At 40.3% G+C, this 24,766-nt stretch overlaps 1 protein-coding gene and 1 long non-coding RNA gene across 3 annotated transcripts in view; both read right to left on the reverse strand.

Annotated features, from left to right (window-relative positions):
- EDNRA (endothelin receptor type A) overlaps nucleotides 1-616 on the reverse strand; it is a 58,616-nt gene extending 58,000 nt beyond the window's left edge. The window contains exon 1 of one of the 2 annotated variants that reach the window (XM_081811796.1): nucleotides 242-616. The gene's annotated coding sequence lies outside the window, so the exon portion shown is untranslated. The remainder of the gene's footprint in view (nucleotides 1-241) is intronic. The other variant, XM_081811795.1, reaches the window with a different exon arrangement.
- LOC145720100 (uncharacterized) overlaps nucleotides 1-24,766 on the reverse strand; it is a 205,491-nt gene that overhangs the window by 173,036 nt on the left and 7,689 nt on the right. The gene's annotated exons all lie outside the window — the stretch shown is intronic.

A 24,766-nucleotide genomic window follows, 5' to 3' on the forward strand; every position in this document is an offset into this window, starting at 1 on the left:
GCTTTCGATCAGTCCCCCCAACCCCCAAACGTTTCGGGAGCGCGCCCTTCCCGGGGAGGTGCCCGCCCCGCCACGCGCCCTTGGGCAGGTGGGTGCCAACCCCTGTGCGGAGGGTCGCCAAGCGGCGGGCGCCGGGCGTAAAGGCGCCGGGCTCGCCTCTCCTCCCAGCCGAGGGGCCCAGGCAGCGAACCCCCCATCCCCACCCCCTCCCGGCTCCCTGAGAGGAAAGAGTTGCACCGACCGTGGAGCTTGGCGGGCTCAGACAGCTGCGCGCACCCGGGCGGGAGGAAGCGGAGCCGGCGAGGGTGGGTGGTGGACGTCGCCCAGCTCCCGCGCCGCGGCGGCCCGGGAGGCGCAGCTGCCTCCGCTTCAGAAAGCTTCCTGGGCACGGCTTCTCCCGGGAGGTCTTCCCGAGCCTGCAGCCTCTGGCCACCGGGTGGGACGGAGCCTCTCCACCTCCTGCCTGCAATCGCCAGACCAAAGGGATGACTGTACGCGCGCGCGCGAAGGCTCGCAGAAAAAGAAAACTCCAGGGGAACACGCCTCCCGTCTGTCCTCCCCTTCTCCTCGAAACACTCCCAGACCGTCTACTCCACTCTGGGACAGCAAGAGCGTCCCAACCTCCCAACCCTCCCAAGGCTGCCACTATAAGGCGCAAAGCGGCCGCCCCCTCCCAGGCCCTGAAGGGCAAGAGTCTTTTAACTCTTTCCTTCCCGAAATAAAGGGGGGTTTGGCAATCGAAGGAGGAGCGTTTTACCGACAAGACTCAGAACCGAGGAAGGCCTTGCTGACAAACCCATCCCCTTCACAGTCAGTGTAGGCAGATTTGATCCGCGAGGGAAGGACTACAGCTAGAGCCAGGGTCCCAGGGTAGGGCGGTCTCCTCTGCATTCCCTGCCTCTTGGCTTGGCTTATATGCCCCCTCTTAAGCTTATCGCATGTTCAAGAGCCACCTTAGACAGCAGTTGACTGGATCAAATTTTGCTTCTGTCTCCTCTCTAGAAGCCTGCACCCCAAGGCTCCATACCGCTCCAGGGTAAGGCAGGAGAGTCTGTGGAAGGGTCCAGTGTGTGGCTCAGAGAAACTCGCGATTCCTCAAGAAATCCAAACACTGAGGGTGCAGACACTGCAGAAGGTGGGTCTCAGCATCTTTCTATGATAGAGTTTTATCCTAAATTGGGGAGTGGGCGAAGAAGTGAGGGACAAAGGCCACTGCTTCTGACATACAAGAAAAAATTGAGGGCTCCTTAGAGGAAGTTCTCCCTTGGAGTCCTTTAAGGCACTACTGGTGTGAGACATATTGTGGAAAGGTGAGTTTGGAGCACTGGTAACATTATATCACAGGCTGTTCTGGCTATCTACCGCAGCTAAAGAAATTCACCCTAAAACGGTAGTGGCTTGAGACAACAGCAGTCATTTACTTTACTCATCATTCTGCAATCCGAGCAGGGCTTGGCTGGGACAGCTCATCTTTGCTGGGGCTGGAGGCTCTGCTTCCAAGACGGTTCACTCACTTGGTGATGAGTGTTAGTTTTCTCCCTGTGTGTCTCTCTACAAAGTGATTTGTAGAGAGTGATTTGTAGGCTTCCTCACAGCATGGTGGCTCGGTTCCAAGAAGGAGTGTCCAAAGAGTTGGAAAGTGGAAGCTGCCAGTTTTTTAAGGTCTGGACCTAGAGACTGGCACAGTGTCACTTCTGCAGAATTCTATTACAAAGCACTCACTGATCCCAGATTCAAGGTGAGGGGATATTGACTACACCTGTCAATGCAAAGAGTGCAAAGAATTTTTAGGGGGCATCTTGTAAAAGAATCGAAGAGATGCACAGAATATCACCATTGAGTGGGGCCTTAATAGTCATCTAGTCTGACTGGACTAGGTATTATCCTGTGTATTAATCTACTCTATCTATAGCTTTCCCATGACATCTCTGTCAGTCAGCCGGGATAACCAATAGCTTTCATAAGTAAGTACCTTAGTTTGCATTGAAAAAAAAAGGTACCCCTTCAAGCACATGGTTTGGCAAGCTGGGAATATTTCCAGGGAAGAAAAAGTTATTGTTTCCTCCAGAAGAGGTAGTTCTACACCAGGGTTCACACGTCAGAATGTGAAACGTGCTGGGTTTTAGGCCCTACTCACGCTGTGACCAGACACACCTGGACAGTGCACAACTTGCGTAACTGAGCATATTAGTCTATCCAGTCTTTGGTAGAGCACATCCATCGGCCCCTATATCCTGGGAACAGCTCATCCCACTGTGGCACAAGTCTAGTTATTAAAAATTCCTCTTCCAGATGTGCCTGGGTCGCTCAGTCGGTTAAGGTCTGCCTTCAGCTCAGGTCATGATCTCAGGGTCCTGGGGTCGAGCCCTACGTTGGGCTCCCCGCTCAGGAGGGAGTCTGCTTCTCCCTCTCCCTCTGCCCCTCACCCCCGCCCTCTGCTCATGTGCATGCACTCCCTCTCTCAAATAAATAAATAAAATCTTAAAAAAAATTCCTCCTCCACACGCATTAGGATGTCTATTATCAAAAAAGCAGAGAACAAGTGTTGACAAGAACGTCTAGAAATTGGAACCCTTGTGCATTACAGGTAGGAATGTAAAATAGTGCAGTAGCTGTGGAAAACAGTATGGCAGTTCCTCAAACAATTAAACATAAAATTACTGTATGATCCAATAATTCTGTTTCTCGGTATATACCCAACTTAATTGAAACCAGGGACGCAAACAGATATATGTACACCCATGTTCATAGCAGCATTATTCACAATAGCCAAAAGATAGGAATAACCAGAATGTCCATCTGTGGATGAATGGATAAATAAAATGTAGCATACACACACACATACACACTCTGAAATATTATGTAGCCTTAAAAAGGAGTAAAATTCTGATACATGCTCCAATGTAGATGAAACTTGAAGACATTACACTAAGTGAAATATGCCAGATGCAAAAGGACAGCTGTTGTATGATTCCCCTTATGTGAAGTGCTTAGAGTAGTAGTCAAAATCAGGGACAGAAAGTGGTATGGTGGTTGCCAGGGCCCGGAATTGGGGGAGGAATGAGGATGTGCTATTTAATGTGCTTCAGAGTATGTTCTGAAGATGGGTGGTGATGATGGTTGCACAACAATGTGAATGTACTTAATGCCACAACGGTACGCTTAAAAATGGCTATGATAAATTTATATTACGTATATTTTGCCACACAAAAAATTCTCCCTGACGTTAAGATGAAATCTACCTCTGTATCTTACCTGTTGATCTGCCCTACATGCTCCTAAAATAAATTTACTGCTGGGGGCGCCTGGGTGGCTCAGTCGGTTAGGCGACTGCCTTCGGCTCAGGTCATGATCCTGGAGTCCCGGGATCGAGTCCCGCATCGGGCTCCCTGCTCGGCGGGGGGTCTGCTTCTCCCTCTGACCCTCTTCCCTCTCGTGCTCTCTCTCTATCTCATTCTCTCTCTCAAATAAATAAATAAAAAAAATAAATAAAATAAAATAAATTTACTGCTTCTTCTAAGAAAGATCTTCAAATATAAATAAATACGTTTTGTGTGGATCGCCAGCATAGATCTGCCTTTGTAAGGGATTGGGATTGCCTCATTCTAGGTGAGAACAACACAAACTTAGTTGTTGGAGGTTTATATTCTTGTCTTTTCTGCTTTACCTTGGGGAAGATGACTTCCGTAGATTTAAATCTGTTTTCATTTAAATTAACTACTTCCACTAACTCCTCTCCCCATATACAGGACTTTATATACTCACCCCACTTTTATATTCCCTGCTTTGTACTTTTTTTTTTTTTTTTAAGATTTATTTGTTTATTTGAGAGAGAGAGAGTGTGTGTGAGAGCGCGAGCACGCAGTGGGAAAGGGCAGATGGATGGGGAAAGGGAATCTCAAGCAGACTCCCTGCTGAGCACAGATCCTGAAGCTGGGCAATTTCATGACCCTGAGATCACGACCTGAGCGGAAACCAAGAATCAGATGCTCAACCGACTGAGCCACCCAGGTGCACCCCTGCTTTGTTCTTTTAATGAACATATAATTAATATATTTGACTAAGTTTCTCAACTTGACTTCCAAGGATTATTTCTTTCCCCTGGAAGGGTAGGTTGAATGCAGATTTGCAGGTCTTTGGAATTTCCAGAAGACTTTCTTAATCACACTTGACTTCTGGTTCAAGCAGCTCATAAGTGGAGCATTACTGTAATGGCAGTTACATTGACTTTTCTCAGCATCATATTATCATTATTGATTTCCTTAATTGCTGAAGATTAAGAAGTACTCAAGATAGCACTTAAAAGCCAAGTTCTCATGTGCCCTTGGGATAAAAGTTCTTAGGAATTTAAGTTTCTTGATTCAAACTTGCAAATCCATTTCACAATTGCTAATTCTTAAGATCTTCAAACTTGAAGTGTAATAAAAGATTTGCGTTTCATAGTATTTGCTAAAAATGTTGTGTTTGCTTTCAGGGCCCCCTGGGGGAAGAAAACATGAAGGGGTCAGGGAAGAACCACAAAGATAAAGAAAGGCTGGAAAGCTGGTTGTGAGAGGAGAAGGGGAGAAGCTGGGGACATGCACATCAGAGACCCGGACCCATCACCGTAGCCTTCACACTGGGCAGTGTCAGGGTCAAGGCTTGCTGTTGACAATGTACCTGGAGAAGAAAAAGCAAGCCCAGTGAGTTTAAGTTCCATTTTTAATTGAAATTCACTACAGGCAGTTTTTTTTTAAATTTATTTTTTATTTTATTTGATCATGTTATGTTACAGTTTGTTTTTTTAAAAGGAAGTATTCCCAATGTTAGCTTGTGATAGGTTGCTGAGGATTCTAAAGTGTTTTCTCACTGCAATAATGTTGCACACGGTGGCCAAGACTGCAGGTGACCTCATCCAAACCTACTTAAGGCCTAAGGCAGCCCAATGTTTTGTAAACCACTGGTGGCCTCATTGGAGGGCTAAAAAATTCATTCTATCTTAGCATTACTAATGATTAGGCAAGCAGATATTAGTTGTCCTCTGATGACATATTCTGTCTGGCCACAAATGTTTAACTTAAGACTTTAGCTATTCTAGTTTCCAGGAAAGATAGGAGATAGACCTACAAGTTAGACAAATGCCGTGAGGAAACAAATAGACAAATCCAGAAAGTGTGACATTTTACAGGACAGCTAGCCCCATCTCCTCAACAAGTCAGTCAATGAAAAAGGGGTATTTTTCTAGATTAAAAGAGACTTAAAGGAGCATGGCAACCAGCTCCATTGTCCTGAGGGTTCAAGATTTTGCTAGTGAGGACTAGAGGTCAAGATGGGTACTATGAGGACATCATTGTGACTTTGACTCTTGAATGCTCCTTTAGGTTGGTATGCGCTTGGGAACTGTGGGCTGCACTTGTAATAAAAGACAACAAACAGGATATGTGTAAGCTTGAATAAAGAGATTTAATCAGAAGAGGTGGTAGCAGGTCCTGTGGAATAACCTCAGAGCAGGAGAGGTAAGGACAATTAGCTTACAGTTTGTTCTTTAGATATGTCAGGGCAACTTACGATAGATTTTGAAATTGGCAGAAAAGATCACTAGGTGTCCTGTCTAGTGCATTTTTCTGTGTTATCTGTGCCTTCCATCACCTTTGTGAGCTCTTTTACAACTCTGTAAGTTGTAGAAAACTGATAGCCATACAAGAGATTCTTGAACATTGAAATTAAAATTAATTTTGATTGGTAGAGATGCAAGCGATTCTTGCCTTTTGGATGTTGACCAGTTGTCCTAGTCAGCTCATGCTGCCCTAGTAAAATACCCCAGACTGGGCAGTTTAAACAACAGAAATTCATTTTCTCACAGTTTTGGAGGCTGGAAGTCCAAGATCCGGGCGCCAGCATGCTCAGGTTCTGGCTTCTTGCCGGGTCCTCACATGGCAAAGGGAAAGAAAGAGAGAGAGAGAGAGAGAGGGAGAAAGGGTATATACTCCGGTATCTCTTTTTATAAGGGTACTATTCCCATCATGAAGGCACCGCCCTCATGACCTCATCTAATCCTAATTACCTTCCAAGGCCCTGTCTCCAAATACCATCACATTGGAGGTTAGGGCTTCATGGGCTCTGATCAACACTTTTAATGTGTGGAGGGGTATATTTGAAGGGGCAGTTTTCCACACCACCAAGCAGTTCTCCAACATCAGCTAGATGTTTGACAATTCAACTCAATGCTGACACTATCTTCCCAGAAATAGCATCAGACTCTCCAAGTGAAGGGCTCAGTCCCAAGAAATGGCACTCCACTTAAGATGCCAATCACAAACCCAGGTTGTTGTCTGTGCTTCTTACTGACCGGCTGTAAATCAGAGGTTCACACACCCTCCTCCTTTGGTTTGATTAATTTGCTAGAGTGGCTCACAGAACCCAGGAGAGTTGTTACTGATTTATGACAAAGGATAGCAAAGGATACTAATCAATAGCCCAATAAAAAGATACATAGAGTGAGGTCCTAAACAAATAAGCTTTTGTCTTTATGGAGTTTGGGGCCCAGCAGGGTGGTATGTGGGAGCCATCTGGTTCTGCAATCTGGAGGCTCTCTAAACCCTCTCTTTTTTGTTTTTTTATGGAGACTTCATTATGTAGGCATCACTGGTTAAATCATTGGCCATTGATCATTGATTCAGTCTCAAGAAATCAGGGCATGGACTAAAAGTTCCAATCCTCTATTCATGGTTGTTTCCCCTGACAATTAGCCCCCATCCTTAGTTTCTTTCCAAAAGTCACCTCATTTACATAGCCTAGTTGTGTTGGAAAGGGGCCTGTCATGAATAACAAGACACTCATTTCACCTTTATGGATCTGCAGTGTTTTTTTGGCATTGAGGTCAAGAGACCAAATACTATAACAAAAGATTCTCTTATTGCTCAGGAAATTCCAAGGGTGTTGGGAGCTGTGAGCCAGGAATTGTTGATGAAGACAAAATACATGTGAGACATATACTTTGTTCATCTGAATGACCAAATACATATTCCTTATAAATCACAATATCACAAGGTTTCAATATATGAATTTAAGGGGGAAACAAACATTCAGTTTATAACACTTTGCCCCTAGACTCCTTAAATGTATGTCCTTCTTGCATGCAAAATACATTCATTCTAGCCCAACAGCCCCCCAAATTCTTAATTCATTCCAACAATAACTCTAAAGTCTTAGGTCCAAAGTCTCATCTAAATATCATCTAAATCAGGTATGGGTGAGACTAGAGATATGATTCTTCCCTAAGGCAAAATTCCTCTCCAGTTGTGAACCTGTAAAAACCGTGCTTCCAAGATATAATGGTGGGACATGCAGAAAGTAGACAGTTTGCTCATAATAAGAGGAAGTTGTAAGATCACATCATCTATAGGCTTTTTATGCTTTAGGAGTCTATGATTTATTTCTTGTGGAGCTCACAATTTACATATCGGTTTTTTTTTAAGATTTTATTTATTTATTTGACAGAGCACAAGCGGGGGAAGTGGCAGAGAGAGAAGGAGAAGCAGGTTTCCCACTGAGCAGGGAGCCTGATGTAGACCTTGATCCCAGGACCCTGGGATCATGACCTGAGCTGAAGGCAGTTGCTTAACCGACTGAGCCACCCAGGTGCCCCTACAATTTACATATCTAAATAGAAAATAGGAGCAAGAAGACAGGTTAGTGTTGAAGGGGTTAGGAACAAGTCTACCCAAAATGTGCCACTTTGGCAGGTAGACTATTTTGAGCTGAAGGCAATTAAGACCCAGCAGATTACCTTTCCCTTAAACTACCTAAAACATTTTAGATAGGGGGCCTGCCCCAGAAAGAGGGCTACTACTGAGAAATAACTTTTTTTTTTAATTACAATGACCTATCTGAATGGCAAGACAAACATAATCACCAAACATCTGCTTTTCTCATCCTCTTGTGACTCACCCTTCTCCTCTTTGAAGCCCCAGGCCCTTATCCCCTTCCTTAGCTCAAGATGGCATATAAGCCTCAATTGTCTGGTTTGTCCTGGGGTCTCATTGTTTTTGTGGGGCCCCCATATATATGTAATTGAAATTGTTTTTCTCTAGTTAATCTGTTAGATTATTTTTTAAAAATATTTTATATATTTGGTACACCTGGGTGGCTCAGTTGGTTGAGCGTCTGCCTTCAGCTCAGGTCATGATCCCAGAGTCCTGGGATCGAGTCCCATATAGGGCTCCTTGCTCAGTGGAGAGCCTGCTTCTCCATCTGCCCCTCCCCCTGCTTGTGCTCTCTCTCTCTCTCAAATAAATAAAATCTTAAAAAAAATCATTTATAAAAAAAATTTTTTATATATTTATTTGACAAGAGAGAGACACAGCGAGAGAGAGAACACAAACAGGGGGAGTGGGAGAAGGAGAAGCAGGCTCCCCGCGGAGCAGGGAGCCCGATGCGGGGCTCGATCTCAGGACCCTGGGATCATGACCTGAGCTGAAGGCAGATGCTTAACAACTGAGCCACGCAGGCACCCCTATTTGTTAGATTATTAAACCAGCCAGAGAACTTAGAAGAAAGGTAGATGGGAAGTTTTTTCCTTCCTCTCCTACAGTGTGTTTCTTAGTATAAAGCATAAGGGTAGAGAATAAAGTGGTGGTGGACAGAGCTTTGGTGGTTTGGTGGCCAAGTTTAAAGCAGAAATCCTAGAGATATTTAAAATGAAGAAAAACAAAATAGCAGCCAGCTTATGCTATATAACAACCCCCACCCCCAAAGGAACATATTGGATTAAAACAACAATAGTATATTAGCTCATGATATTGTAGGTCAGCAGTTTTGGTTAGATTCATCTGGGTGGTTCTTCGGCTGGTCTCGGCTAGGCTCATTCATGTTGTAGAGTTTCCTCATGTATGTGCAGTCAGCTAGCATTTGATGGCCTCACTCACATATCTGGCTCTTGGCTGGAGCAAGGGATTGGCAGGGCCATGTGTCTTCCATCATCAAGCAGGCTAGCCTGGCTCATTCATCTGGTGGTATCAGGGTTCCAAGTGCAACAAGCAAGGGCAAGACCCAGTAACCAAAGAGTCTTCCAGTGTCATCTTGCACCATGTTTGCTCTCATCCCATTGACCAAAGCAAGTAACATGGTCAAGGCCAGAGCCAGTATCAGTGGAGACTAACCAAGGGCATGGAAATAGCGAGAGAACTATTGCAGTCATTTTTGCAAACAATCTCATGAAACCAAGAACTGTTTTGGGGGAAAGGGTGCAGAGTAGATCTAGAGGGTGAAGCAGGAGGAATAAAAAAAATGACTCTATGCCAATATTTATTGAGTAAATACTGTGTACCAGGTTCTGTGCTAGGAATAGAGATTTTAAAAACCAGTAATGAATAAGACATAACCGTATTCTAAAGAAGTCTAGAGTCTAATGGGTGAAAAGATATATAAACAGCTTAAAAACAGCCCACCAAGGATTAGGATAGAGCTATCTGCTAGACAGGGGCTCGGGGAACATTTTGTGTAAAAGGCTATCTAGTAAATACTTTGGCTTTGTGGACCCTACAGTCCCTGTCAAAGTTACTGGACTTTGCTTTTATTGAAAAAAAGGAACCATACACAGAATGTGAACAAAAAGGCCAGGTGAGGAAGATTGACAGTGAATCCATCAGGGTACCAGGTACCTGTTTGAGGGGCAAGAGAAGTTTATGTAAGTGGGAAGCAGATGACTTCAGTTTTTAAACAGTTTGAAAACATTCAAGTGGATGTGATTGATATCTAAGGGCATATGGAATTATAGGCCTGGGTCTAGCTGAGGCCTTCAGGCTTGAATGAGGGTAATGATCAGTAACTGAAGCTGTGAGTTGGAAGCATTTCATTTTGAGACTAAATGTGAAAAAGAAAAGGGCCAAGAAGCCAGGATGAGCCTTGTAGAAAGCATTCAGTTAGGGTAAGCAACAACCAGAAGCTTGTGAAAAGAGAGGGAAACATCAGAGAAAGAGCCAGGGAAGGGCCATGTCTGTGCTGGGAAGAAAGAATAGAGTTATAGGAACGAGTGGGTGGTCAAGAGAGGTCAAAGGGAATGACGAGTGAGAATGGGGTGGGGAGATGGGCAATAAGGGGGATATTGTTCTAAGGATGTCAAGCTGGGCCTTTAGGCAAACTCCTCTGCTTTACACACATTCAAAATAACTTAGTAATTAGAAACAGTGCAAAAAGACATGCAGGGACATTGCTAAGTAGTGAGTATAAATCTTTCTGCTAAATTTATTTTTGTAATATGTGAAAGAAAAGTCAACACCATCTACAATTAGCATGTACTACATTGGGCTTTTTTTCAAGACTTCTTGGTAAGTTTGGAAAAGGAATTTTATTGGGGAAAACAATTCTACTTATATTTTGCAAGCAAAGGCGAACAAGAGACAAAGAAGCTTGCACGTAAGGTAAAGTTTGAAGCAAAGCCTCTTCCTAATTTCTTTAATTTATATTTTTGAAATGCTGCTGAGATGTTTTTCATGACCTCACCTGAATTCTGAGTTAAGGAAAAATGACTGAGACTTCCAGCTTTTCATGTATTTTTATTGATTAAATTTAGGTAGTGTTTAATGCAGTGTGTTCTGCAGCAAAATGTTCCAAATTTTTTCATCTTAATTTGTCAACCAGAGCTTTTTTTTTTTTTTTAAGATTTTATTTATTTATTTGAGAGAGAGAATGAGAGAGAGAGAGAGCATGAGAGGGGGAGGGTCAGAGGGAGAAGCAGACTCCCCGCCGAGCAGGGAGCCCGATGCAGGACTCGATCCCGGGACTCCAGGATCATGACCTGAGCCGAAGGCAGTCGCCCAACCAACTGAGCCACCCAGGCGCCCTGTCAACCAGAGCTTTAAGTCTGCTATTCTGAAATCGATACCCAAAACTGGTTGATGGGTTTTGTGCTGTGAAGAATTTAGAATTGAGGTTTCACAATTCCATTCACAGCGCGCACAGCCAACAATAGTCATCTCCGGTGGATATGAAGTATTCTCATCCCTCACCTGGGAGACATAGAGGTGGCTTTGCCTGAAGGATGATGGACAGATTGGGCTGCATCTCAAGGACCTTTGTTTACAGCTTTCTGATTTGAATATATCTGGGAGGACATCTGTATTTGTTTGCTAGGACTATCATAACAAAATCCCACCAACTGGGTGGCTCAAACAATAAAAAAGTATTTTTCACAGTTCTGAAAGCCAAAAGTCTGAGATCAAGGTGTCAGCAGAGTTGGTTTCTTCTGAGGCCTCTCTCCTTGCCTTCCAGATGGCAGCCTTCTTGCCTGTGTCTTCACATGGTCTCTCCTCTGCATGAGTGGGTTGAGTCCGTGTGTGTCCTAATCTTTTCTTCTTATAAGGTCATATTGGATTAGGGCCCACCATATGATCTCGTTTTGCCTTAATTATTTTTTTAAAGGCCCTATTTCCAAATACAGTTAGATTCTGAGGTACTGGCAGTTAGAACTTCAGCATATGAATTTTAGGGGGTAACATAATGCAGCCCACAACATTTAATATTTGCACCCATGGCTTGAAATGCCTCAATTTTGTGGACATATTTAGCACACCCCACTACACTCCAGGCTCCATAGCTCTGCTCCAACTTGCCACTTCATGTACTGACCTTTGGGTTTGCATGACTTAAGGTGTTCAGGTTGCTTTATGTGCTTTTAAATGTACATATTTCTGTGGAAATATTTTAAAGGAGGCTATGGACGTCATAGCATTCACTTCTAAAATAGAAGAACATTTTCCTATTGAATTTATTTATGATTTTATTAAATGCTTATTTTTTATTGAATTTATTTGTGATTTCATTAAGTATTTATTTCTTCTCAAGCATATGAATTCAATTTTGATGTTTTCCCAAGGCACTTATTTTTTGCTGTCCTCTTTTAATCAAGTGTGCATAATATCTTCTGTCAAAATGTTGGTGTTCTGGGGTGCGTGGGTGGCTCAATGGGTTAAATGTCCCTCTGGCTCAGGTCATGATCCCAGGGTCCTGGGATCGAGTCCCACATCGGTCTCCTCGCTCAGTAGGGAGACTGCTTCTGCCTCCACCCCTCCCCTCCACTCGTGCTCTCTCTCTGGCTCTCTTTCTCTCTCTCTCAGATAAATAAATAAATAAAATCTTTTAAAAAGTTGTTGGTGGGATGCCTGGGTAGCTCACTCAGTTAAGCGTCTGCCTTCAGCTCAGGTCATGATCTCAGGGTCCTGGGATCGATCCTGCATCAGGCTTCTTGCTTGGTGGGGAGCATACTTCTCCCGCTGCCTGCCGTCCCCCTGCTTTCTTCTCTCTCTGATAAATTAATAAATAAATAAATAAATAAATAAATAAATAAATAAATAAATAAAATCTTTAAAAACTAAATAAAAATTAAAAAAATTGGTGTTCCATCAACATTTTATAATTCATAAAGCATCCTGTGGTTACATAACATTAGGAAATGCTGATGTAGGTTTCTCAAGGATGTGGTTATGTGTCATTATTCCTCATTTTAGTAATACTATGTTGATATTAGTCACTACAGGTAAAGTTTATTCATGCTATCTTTTTGTAATTTCTAGCTATGTGAGACTTAGAAAAAAATCATGCCTTGAGTATATTAAGTTTTAGAGATTGTTTTTGGTAACATTTTGAGCTCTTTTACTTCGAGCCCTTACCTACTTTATTCCTTGGAAATGTTCTTTAATGTTCTTTTTTTCATTTCTGGTCTGTGGCAATATTTCTCTAGAACATTTCCTTTCCTTTTATTTAATGGCTGCTAGGAACTATCTTGAGTTCATATACAAGACTTCGCCTCATCCCCTCCTTCTATCTTTATTCAGAGCCAGTTCTAGAATGCTGAGAACCACTGTGTCTGCTTGCATCTACGCTCCCAACCCTGGACCCTGCGAGGATCTTCACTGTCTTCTACCCCAAACTACAGGAAACTGAAACTCCTGCATGTCTTGTCTCTCCATTGGCATTGCAAATGGAATTCTACTAGTCAGTATTTATCATCTGTTACAGGCAAGGCCCTACTTTTGAGTCTAGGTGCTCTTGGGGGTTAGTCAGACAAATACATTTGACCACTCTCAAGCAAGTGTTATCCATTGATTCTTCTGTAGGTGCCACTCACACTGACCAGAGTACCCTCCCAGTTCCTTTTCAGGAACACCCTCGCATCCTTCCATCACAACCTCTGATGCACCTAGCTGGTGAGCGCTTTCCAGACTTGGCCAGCTGAGTCCACTTATGCTTATCACTCTGGGGTTAGAATGCATCCATTTTCTCTGTCTTTTAAAGTACTTAAATGCTTGTTTAATTTTATTCATTTTTAAAATTATCCTTATTTAGGCTTTACAACGGAAGAGAATATAATAGATGTAGTCCCTGGTCCCACAATTTTAAAAGCTAAAAGGATGACCATGCATAGTAATCATGCTGCCCACCCTAGGATAGAATATTTCCATGATTCTTAGAACTGGACTTTTTTTTTTTTTTGGATAATAGTTTGCATTTAATTCACTCAACTTTTTCAAATTGCGTTTATAGCCAACATATTTTTAAGCTTCAGAGTATTCCCATGAGAAAAGTAGGGCAGGTACAGGCAAATCTCATTTTCTTATCAGTTTCTCTGGAAATTACATCATAAGGTAAATCGTTGTAAGGAGATCCTATTTTCCCCAAAGGAAAAATTTAAATTTGGAAGTTTCACACCTTATTAAAGACTCCCACTTATCTTGAGCTATTTTAAAAAGTGTAGTAGCTGTTCAATAAAAAACTTGACAAAATGCTTTCACATTTTTTTTTTCTCACTGGCAACGTTCTTAAAAAAATAAAGCCCAAGTTTCACCTTTACTCTCTTCAACATCCTCAATTTGCCCAAAGTTATGAATGTGGTTGCTTGATACCAGGTATTTAAAAGCTTCCATCCTTCACAGATGTTGGACTTCCAAACATTTTGTTGACAGATATTGGATATCAGGGTTCCTCACACTTCATTGACATCTATAAATATTGTTACTGGGCTGTAAGCTCAGCATTTTAAAGATGGAGCATTATCACAGTAGCTCTACAACTGGAATAAGATAGGGTCTTAATTTAAGTACATATACTTTGGATGGTGGCAACGATGAATTACTAAAGGCTATAAAATTAATGTGTGTATTAATTATCATTACAGGAATATAGCTAGGAGCAAGGAGGGATTACTCATTGTAACAGGAAAAAAGGTTGAGTATAGAGGTACAGTCGTTCCCCCTTACCTATGGTTTTGCTTTCCCAGCATTTCCAGTTACTGTGGTCAACCAGAAGCAGCTGATTCTCCTGATGAGTCATCAGGAAGGTCAATGGTAGCCGAACGCTACGTCACAATGCCTGCACCTTTCACCTCGGGGCATCTCATCACTCAGGCATTTTGTCATCTCCCATCATCACAGGGAGAAGGGTGAGTGTGGTACAGTAAGATATTTTGGAAAAGAGAGCACATTCACATACCTTTTATTACGGGCTATTGTTATAATTGTTCTATTTTATTCTTAGTTATTGTTACTCTCTTACAGTTCCTAATTGATAAGTTAAACTTTATCGTAGGTTTGTATGTATAGGAAAAAACGGTATACACAGGGTTTGGTACTCTCCACGGTTTCAGGTAGTTACTGGGGGTCTTGGAACACATCCGTGCGGATAAGGGGGGGGACTAATGTGCAGCCACATGAATGCTGGTGGAATTTGTGGTAAAAAGGTGAGAAAGCTATTTTCAGTTTGCTTCTGTTTTCTCAGTAAAATAGGAAGAAAAGCCATTAGTTAGAAGTGACAACAGAGAGAATAAAATGGAGTAAGCTTTGCTAACAGGGTTATTTGGAATGGAGCTGGGCGGACACTGAAGATGTGACGCTTATGCACGTCTTTGTCTCAGCTTCTCGGAATTTTTGCTGAACTCAGCTGAAAGCCAAGGCATCTGTTATATGTTAAGATGGACACAAATGAACTTTCTGCCTAACACTAGTCCTAGCAACCAATCATGTATAGATTAGTGTAACTATACCAGCACCAATCACATTTTGTTTGAAACAACTTATGTAAATTCCCTCTTTCCTCTTTAAAAGCTCTAACCGCCTTTGTCTCTCTGGAACATGCTTTCAATTTTGGTGGGGTCTGTGTCTCCAAATTGCAATCTCTAAGACCCTAAATGCACATATTTTATTTTGGAGCTTGCAGTTTTGTCTTTTGGTAGTTGACAAAAGTGAGGATTGAGGATGAACTGGTGGTTTGAGAAAAACGGGGGGGGGATGAAATTATGGTCTCTTCTCCTAGACTCTAGGGGAGTGATGGCCTAGGGTATAATGCAGGAATGCCAGGTAACACAGAAGGCCCACCAGAGCTTTGGGTTAGCAATATCAAAATGGGGTTACACACTATTGAGTGCTCTTCAGGCCCAGAGGAAGCAGAGGCTTGATTTGAATTGTTCATAGTAGTGGGTCTCAGCCCCAGGCAGTTTTGCCCCCAAGGGGACATTTGGCAGTGTCTGGAGACATTTTTGGTCATCACAGTTGAGAAGGTATGTATGTGGGAAGAGTTCTACTGTCATCTAAGGTTGGAGGTCTGTGTGGTGCATTCTGGCAGTCACAGAACAGTAGAGAATTTGGATTTCATTGTAAGTTGGTGGGAAGTCATTGGAAAATTTTGAATAAGGGAAAAAGACGATCCGATTTCTTTATAAAAATGTCACTCTGGCCTAGCTAGAAGTCAGGGACGCTGCTAAACATCTTACAATGCATGGGGAAATGCTCCATAACTGAGGATTAGAGACCTCCAAATTCCAAAAGTTCAGATGAGAAATTCTGGTCCCCAGGTTCATAGTGCAAGCATTTTCTTTGACCCTTGATACTGGGTCATAATTCTTGTGTTTCTGTAGAATAAAGCCAACTGTGACCCAGGATTAAAAATAAAATCCTCACCCTAACCAGATTATTACTATTAAGTTTATATGTAAAATTACTTATAGGTTACAGGCATTTGGTCTTTATAAATACTCTACAGTGCACTTAAAGTGTTTGTGAACTGCATAAATTCATAGACGTTTAGCTTTTAATGGTTACTCTGACTGATGGAGGTACACTAAGAATACAAAACTCAGGAAGACTCATTTATTTCCTTCTTTCATGTATTTCCTTCACTCTTGTTGATTCTGGATGTACCCTGGAGGGGTGTGTGTGTGTGTGTGTGTGTGTCTATATGTATCTATGTCTATGTGTATGTCTATGAATTTATATTTTTAATGTGAATTCTCTGTTTTAATTAACATGGCTTTATAGTTTGTTTTGATATTTGCCAGGGGAAAAGTCCTTATTATTTTTCAATTTTTAGGCCCCTTTTCTGGGCACATTTATTATTACCAGTAAACTTTAGAATCGACTTTTCAAATTCCATTGAAAATAGTTTGGATTTTTGTCAGAATCATATTCAACTTGTAGCTATCAGTTTGGCAAAAACTGATACCTTTACCAATGGAATCTTCCTATATAAAAAAGAACATATTTTGATACTTACTCAGGTTTTTATAAAGGTTTTTCTAAAATATTTAATAATTTTCTTATACTTTTCTGGTTTGATTATTTTAAAATATATGTATATATAAAATTTTAATTATTATAAATATGATTTTTTATTGCATTTAATGGGTTATTGTTGGTTTTTTTAGTAATGTCATTATTTTGGTATACTTACCTTGTATCTTGATGTTCCAGAAAACTTATTAGTTCTAAAAATTTTCCATTGATTATCTTGAGCTATAACTATTCAAAACATTGTCTATTATCATTCTAATATTTATGCTTCCTTTGGTTTCTTGTCTTATTACATTATTTAGGAACTCAGAATAATTTTAATAGTAGAGATTTGTCTTTTTCTTAATTCTTTCTTATCTTTTACCCTTAAGAATGTCATTTGCTGGGGCACCTGGGTGGCTCAGCCAGTTAAGCATCTGCCTTCAGCTCAGGTCATGACCCCAGGGTCCTGGGATCAAGCCCCACATCGGGTATCCCTGCTCCACAGGGAGCCTGCTTCTCCCTCTCCCTCTGCCTGCCACTCCCCCTGTTTGTGCTCGCGCGTGCTCTCTCTCTGTCAAATAAATAAATAAAATCCTAAAAAAAAAAAATGTCATTTACTCTATGTTTTAGATACATTCTCTTTGTCAAATTAAGGAAGTATTCTATTCTTAGCTTACTAAGAGTTACAAAAGAATCAGAGATGGATATAAAATTTTGTGTGTGTGTGTCCATCTATCAAATGGTTCTTTAATATTTTATTATAGTGAATTCTGTGAATTAATTTTCTGATGATAAACCAGTCCCTGCATAAGCTCTATTTAGCTCTATTTATAATGCTTTGTTCTTTTACTCTAAGCTAGATTTGATTTGCTAATATTTTGGTAAGAATTTTAAAATTCACATTTGCAAGTGAAACTGGTCTATAGTAAGAACTGTAAATTCACATGCCTAAAGGAGTCACATTTGTTAAAAAAATCAAGTAGAGTAGATGAGGCTCGTAAAGAAGAGAGACTGTTACAATAGAGAATGGATGTTGGGTCTCATAATACTTATATTCAACATTAAAAAAATGCTATGTACACATAATCATTGGCAAGGTAGATGTGACCCATGGAACCCAGCTAGTAGCATTTGGTATGTGTGTATGTGTTTGTGCTAGCCTCATAGAAGGAGCAGGGAGATTTTTTGTCTTTTTTAAGTATCTAGGGACAATGTAAATAAATAGAGATTAGTGGTTTTACTGAGACAAATTTATACATGAAACAATCTGGGTCCTTTGCCTTTTGGGGCATATATTTATTCCCCCCTCCCCCATGCATTTAATTTATCCTATGGTTATTACCCAGTTTTGGTTTACAGCTTTTTCTGGAACTGTGAATATTTATGTTTTCTAGGGACATAACATTTTGTCTAGAATTTAAAATTTTCTGTGTAAGAAGACATGCTTTCTTTTAGCATATGTTAGCTAGGAGCAATTGTGCAAACTGAGAGACCCCCAGGATTGCCAGTATAAGGAATATTTGGGTGTGAAAGTTGATTCCTTGTGTGTGTGTCTCTGTGTGTGTGTCCATTGTGGATGTCTGGAGTTACCTCAGACTCTGCTGTGCTTCCATTTACCCTGCCTAGTTAGATCCTCTGGAAGTGAATGCCCCAGCCAGAAGATTTCCATAGACAGAAAGAAGGGACACAGTTGGCTCAGCTGTTTTATAGATATTTCCTTAATTTATTATCTTCCACTCTGCCTTCCACATTTGTAGATTCAGAGCTTACAGTTTCTCTCTGATGGAGTCCTTAGAGATGGATGTCTCTCACAGTTGTCTTTCCCACACCTATTGTGTGTTCCAATTTTCTCTGGTTTGCATTTTCCATCCATCTGATTTCATCTGCTTTTTATTTCCTCAAAATTTCTGGTCTACTGATTATACTTTTTCTTGTTTCCAGTGCTGTTAGGGATTTATTCCTTAAATATATATATTTATTTACATATAAAAATATATTTATTTATTTCAAATGGGGTTTGGGAAGGAATGAAAAGTAAACATATGTTTAGTCTGACCTTGAGCTGAAAACTTTATGGGTTCTGTATAGGAATGGTTATTACTTTGTTAAAGTCTTGTTCAGTCTCTTTTCTAACAAACATACTTTTCCTCTCTCTGTTGATGAGTTAATATTAGATAGAGGTTTTTTTTTTAAATAACATTATGGGATTAATGCAGTATTGGTGAGAAATATTTTTTAAACATTTCTAAATCCTTTTTTAAAGATTTTATTTATTTGAGAAAGAGAGAGAGAGCAAGACAGTGAGAGAGAGAGAGAGAGAGAGAGAAGGACGACAAGCAGGCTCTCTGCTGAGCCGGGAGCCTGATGCGGGACTCAATCCCAGGACCCTGGGATCATGACCTGAGCCAAAGGCAGACACTTAACCGACTGAGCCACCCAGGTGTCCCAACGTTTCTAAATATTTAGATTCCTTATTATGTTTGAACCATGAGTTTATGTGAGCATTGAAAGTTTTTTTTTCTTTTTAAGTAAAAATTCTGTGGTGCTTTTGATAGTAGATTCAGTAAGGCCAGTTTAGAATCCAATCACTAAGTCAGCTGAGAAAGGACTGATATATAATCTCTTTGGAAATGGACCCCAGTACTGGCAGATCCATTGTCTTCTGCTTAGATACTCAAATGGGACCTAAGCAATGTCATGAGAGGCCCGTTGGGTTTGGAGTTTGTTTTGCCTTTAGCACTTACTAGCTGTTGGACCTTGAGCAAGTCCCTTAAATTTCTGAATCTCATGTGCAAAATGGCAGTGATAACACCTTCCGATCCCTATCTCACAGATGTTGAGAGAATAAATGTGAAGGTCCTTTAAGAAACCAAACTTAGGTAAGTGTAAGTTAGCATTAAGTATTCTCATACTTTCCCAATGACTATCTTCAAAGATCAGATTTAATTATTTATTTTTCTTTTTAAAAGGTTTTACTTACTTATTTGAGAGAGAGAGCATGAGAGTGCATATGAGCGGGGGGAAGGGCAGAGGGAGAAGCAGGCTCCCTGCTGAGCAGGGAGCCCAACACGGGGCTCCATCCCAGGACCCAGAGATCATGACCTGAGCCAAAGGCAGACACTCAACTGACTGAGCCACCCAGGCATCCCCAAAGATTAGATTTAAAGAATGAATAGAATTCTTGACTTCTTTAGAGAGATGGCAACTTGAATTCAAATGTTTATTAGTTTTTATTATTAAAATGAGTACTTTTGTATGAGGAAGAGACAAGTGCAGAATAAGCTCTTTGTTTAGTAATGTAGAACAATTCATTAGATCTGATGAAAAATAGAGGTTTGTTTTCATCAATGTTTCAAAATTATGCTTCCCAAAAGGAACCAATTTAGAGATGTTTTCATAGAAACATCTGGATAGTGGGTTAGAAATGTTTAGAATGTCCTAGTCTAAGTATTTAATTTACTTTGGCTGGCTAAGCCTTTTCTCTAGACTAGATACTTAGGACTCACCTTTCCTTGGTTAGTTCCTACAGTAAGTACTATAAGCTGAAGAGCCTCATTCTTTTGTGTAGAATGCCCAGTCCAACAGTCTGTATGAGTCAGTGTTCAGCTTAAGAATTCTGCCAGGCAGGGAATTGTAAAAGAAAAAATTTTGAAAGTCAGGCCACGAAAGCTCAGAATTCATTTGTGTCCAGATACTTCACCAGGGAAAATGACCTGGGGTATATTTATTGCAGAAGAAAATCAAGCATTCTAATGAGGAGGATTAAGCCTTTGGAAAAAGAGAAGACTTTTTGTTTCATTAACAAAAAGTCCTTCTCTCTTATCCAACCTTCTGTGAACTGAAGTTATGGAAACAGAATACTCCAAAGAACGAATACTGTCGAAAGTTTGTTTGTGATGGCTGCGGAGGAATGGCCTACCACAGGAGAGGAACAGAGTAAGAGGTGCTGAATGCAAGGTTCACGACTGTTCCGTGTTTTGGTGGCTAAAACATTAAAAATTTAAAAACTGATTCTATTGGTCTAAATATATTTCCTAATTTGCCAAACTCTTTGGGATAATAAATAGATTACATATGTGCACATTCAAATGTAGACTGTAACAGATTAAAAGTGTGAATTAACTTAAAACACTTTAAGGTTTTTTTGAGCATCACCAGCTCTCAGTTTTCTTCTTTGTGATACTTTCAATGTATTGGGGGAGTATTTTTTTAAAAAAGGAAAAAAGATAGGATAACTACTTTACTGACTGTTCAGAGCAAATGCAATAATCTTTTTTGACTTCACTCTCCCCACACCAGTCATGCCCCAGCATTTCTGTTCCCATTTATAAAAATTACTTGAAGGAATTCTCTATACTCATTGTCTCCAACTTCTCTTTTCCCATTCTCATTTAAGTCCGCTTAACGTGAACTAGCCCATACTAATTGACTATGTATGACCATGAGATTCTTTTCGGTACATACTAGTATGCACCACGACAGACAAGCAGGGGTTTGCTATTCTTCTACCATCTCACTACCAGTTTATCATGAAAGCTGGTCCCAGAGCAAATTCTCATGTGTGTATAACATGTATTAGAAGGCAGGAACAAAAAGTATGTAAAAATCTCAAATCTTCGTCCTTTTAGGTGTTCTGATCACAGCTTGTTTGGAAATGTCATATCAAACATTACAATATCCTAGAGGCACCATTCACACAAATGGAATGGCTTGAATTTAAAGCTGGACATGGGACTGATTAGAGACCTTGGCTAGGATGCCATCTGGGAGTGTACCAGCTACAGGGCATGGCAGACTTTTATACCATCTTCAAGCAAAACGGGAGCAAAATGTTTTAGGCAATCCACATTGTGGTGACTCTCACTGATTTCACCTATGAAAACCCATTCAAATCTTCACAATGATTATAAGCAAGTTCTCTGGTGTTAATCAGAGATAAAAATCACTGAAATGATTTTAGTAGCTTCCTTTGTAGAGTAGGCTTTATTGTTTTAGTTGCACCAGAATCACAGAGAGAATTTGTGAAAATACACATAGCTAGACCCCACCCCCAGAATTTCTGATTCAGTTGGTGTGAGGGGGGCTTGGGAATTTACATGTCTAACAAGTACCCACGTGATGTTATTTCTGGTCTGGGGTTCTCAGTTTGGGAACCTTTGATATTGCGATGGCAAGTCTATTCATGTTCAGTATTTCTTCTTAAATTAATTTTAATAAATTTAGAAGATAGCATATTTCACCTATGAAATATGAACCTTAGAACCTTAATTCATTAATTTTTGATCCCGATCTTTTCTAATGTACATATTTAAGATTATAATTGCCCCCTTAAGTCTCACTTTATTGGCATCGTGCAAGTTTTATATGTAGTATTTTTGTTGACATTCACTTCTGAGGATTTTATAAGTTCCAGTATAATGTTTATTTCTTCAGTGAATTATTTAGAAGTATGGTGTTTAGTTTCTAACTGTATTTTTTACAGACTTTTGTTAGTCTATTTTTGTTGCATTCCTGTCAGAGAATGTTATCTGTATAATATTAATCCTGTGGTAGTACATGAAACTTCCCTTGTAGCTTAGGGCATGGTTAATTAATAAGATTTCCATAGGATGGCTGGAAACATTTTAAGGCCTCCAGACAACCTCTTCTCTACTTAGGTCCTCTCCTTCTGTCCATTCTCTAAGATTCTTGACCAGTGGTTCTCAAACATTACAGTGTATCACCATCGCCTGGAGGACTGTTAGAACACACATTGCTGGGCCCCACTACCAGGGTTCTAGATTCAGTAGGTCAGGTGTGCTTGAGGGATTTTGCATTTTTAAGTTTCCAGGTGATGCTGAAGTGGTTGGTCTGGGGAATCACACTCACAGAACTGCTGGTGCATACCGTAATGCCTCCTCTATTTCTCATGACTTTGGTGTCTGATGCCCCTGGTTTTGACTTAAGACCCAATTCTGATCTTTGCTATCCTAACACCTCTACAAGTTTGCTGGGGTTGTTTCAAGCAAGAAACTGAGCTCTCTTCTATAACTTGATTCTAACTTCTAATTGCTCCATTTCCTTTTTTTCCAGACATTGAGCTGTACTTCTACTGATCAATCATATTATCGGTTAGTAATTTCCAAACCTTATTTCATAATAGGAAGACCTGTGGATTTTTCAGACATACATGTTCATGACCTTCCGCTAGAGGTTCTGGGATATGAAGTGGCCATGTGTAGACTTTAAATGCTCCATAATTGATTCTACTGTATAGCAAGGATCAAGATATATTGACCATATGTGTTGGTAGTAAAGGTTGCCTTTTTAGCTTTGTTGCCCGCTCTGCCATTACCTCACTTATATGAGAACATATTAATATGAGATGCTGGAAGTATCTCCAAGTGGAAGCCTTAGTACATTAGAGTAGATATCGAACTCAGGAGATAGGCTAGATATTGATATGGAATTAAGGATTGTGAACATACAAATTAATATTGAAACTATAAGATTGGATGCACTGCCTATAGGGGAAAGGATGGGGAAGAAGAAAATAGCATCAAGGACTAAGCCTTGGGAAATACAAAAATGGATTGTCAGAGAAAGAAGTAATACAGTGAAGAATCATTTGTATAGGAAAACCAATGACTTGGGAAAAATGATCAATTTAATTCACTGTTTTCTATAAAATCAACTCTCCAATTTCTGTTAATAGTGATATCATACTGCTGTTTGTCCAGGTTCAGAGTCATCTTTGATTCTTCATTTTTTCTGACCCCTCAGGCAAATTCAGTGACTGAGATGACACTCATTTTGTAATGTTTCTCAGTCATCTCTTCCTTCTCCCTTACTACTTGTTAGAGTCTTTGTATCTGCAAGTCTCACTTGTCATGAAGGTCTATAACTAGTCGTCTAATTATTTAAATCCGTCATGCACGTTATTGTCATATTCATTTGCCTAAAATGTCTTTTTGCTATGTCTATTTCTTGCTTAAAAACCTCAGTGGTTTTGTTGTCATTGTTACCAATAGCCAATCTTTCCAATCTTGTATTTCTCTACTCCAGGCAAACTGACTTTTCTCACCTTTTTGCTTTTGCTCTTACTTTTTCCCATTAATCTCCTCTGCATTTAGTGAAATATTATCCTTCAAGACCCAGATTAAATCTCACTTCTTTGGTTATCCTTTGGGTTCATTCTCTGAAGCCGGAATGTATGGATTCAAATCTGAGCTCTGCTACTTACTAATTGTGTGATGTTGGATAAATCATTTAACCTTTTTGAGTTTCAATGTCCTCATCTGTAAATGAGGTTACTATTACTGTATTCTTATACTCTCTATAAATATTCAACAATAGGCTTCATTGGCTGGAACACATAATTTTTTCCCTCAGAAATAAAACTTTTTTTTTTCCTTTGAGAAAATCTCTTTCTGGCTACAGTTTTAAAATAACAACAAGGTTATAGGGCACTAAAAAGGACCTTTGTGATTATAGCTTCTAGAATTTGGCTAGAACAAGAGAAGCAGTATCAAGAAGCACTGGCAGCCAAGAACTAATGATTCTGGAATTAATTGACATGTCTGGGCTAAATTGTCTTCAGAGACAGTGGTTAAAGTAACAAAGAGGTAATAATTATTTACTCCAGAGAACTACATGCTCAGTCTTGGCAGTCTTATAATGAATAAAATGTTCAATAGATACTTTAGGTTTATATTTAAGTAGAATATGAAACAGTGTTCATTAAATTTAGGAGAAAAAGTGTTCAAGTGACTAGGCCAAAAGCAAGTAAAACATTCAGGCTATACAATTTGGAAATTAAGCCAGCCAAGGCTAATGCTTATCCCTTACTTATGGCCATAAATAAATCAGCCAACCTTGTCTGACATTAATTTTCTTTTCTAAAATAACCATTATTTTTTACATTTTTTTTCCCAGAGAAGAGATCTTCTCTTTACATTTTTTCCAGAGAGGAGATCTATTGCATACTTGCAGTGTGACCTTGACTTTGGGCCTCAATTTAGTTACCTATAAATTGGAGCTGAATTCCATAATCTCTAAGGGGCATTTCTACTCTAATACATCCAATAGTATGTAACAGCATGGGCTTCCTCCCCTAATTTATTTGGCTGTTTGTATTTCTTTGAAGTCTCTCTAAGTAGGGATTTCTTTTTTCCTTCTTTCCCCCCTCCCTTCCTTCGTTCCTTCCTTCCTCCCTCCCTCCCTTCCTCCCTCCCTTCCTTCCTTCCTTCCTTCCTTCCTCCCTCCCT

The sequence above is a fragment of the Leptonychotes weddellii genome, chromosome 2, assembly GCF_054177405.1.
Source record: "Leptonychotes weddellii isolate Sample4059 chromosome 2, ASM5417740v2, whole genome shotgun sequence".
Lineage (NCBI taxonomy): Eukaryota > Metazoa > Chordata > Mammalia > Carnivora > Phocidae > Leptonychotes > Leptonychotes weddellii.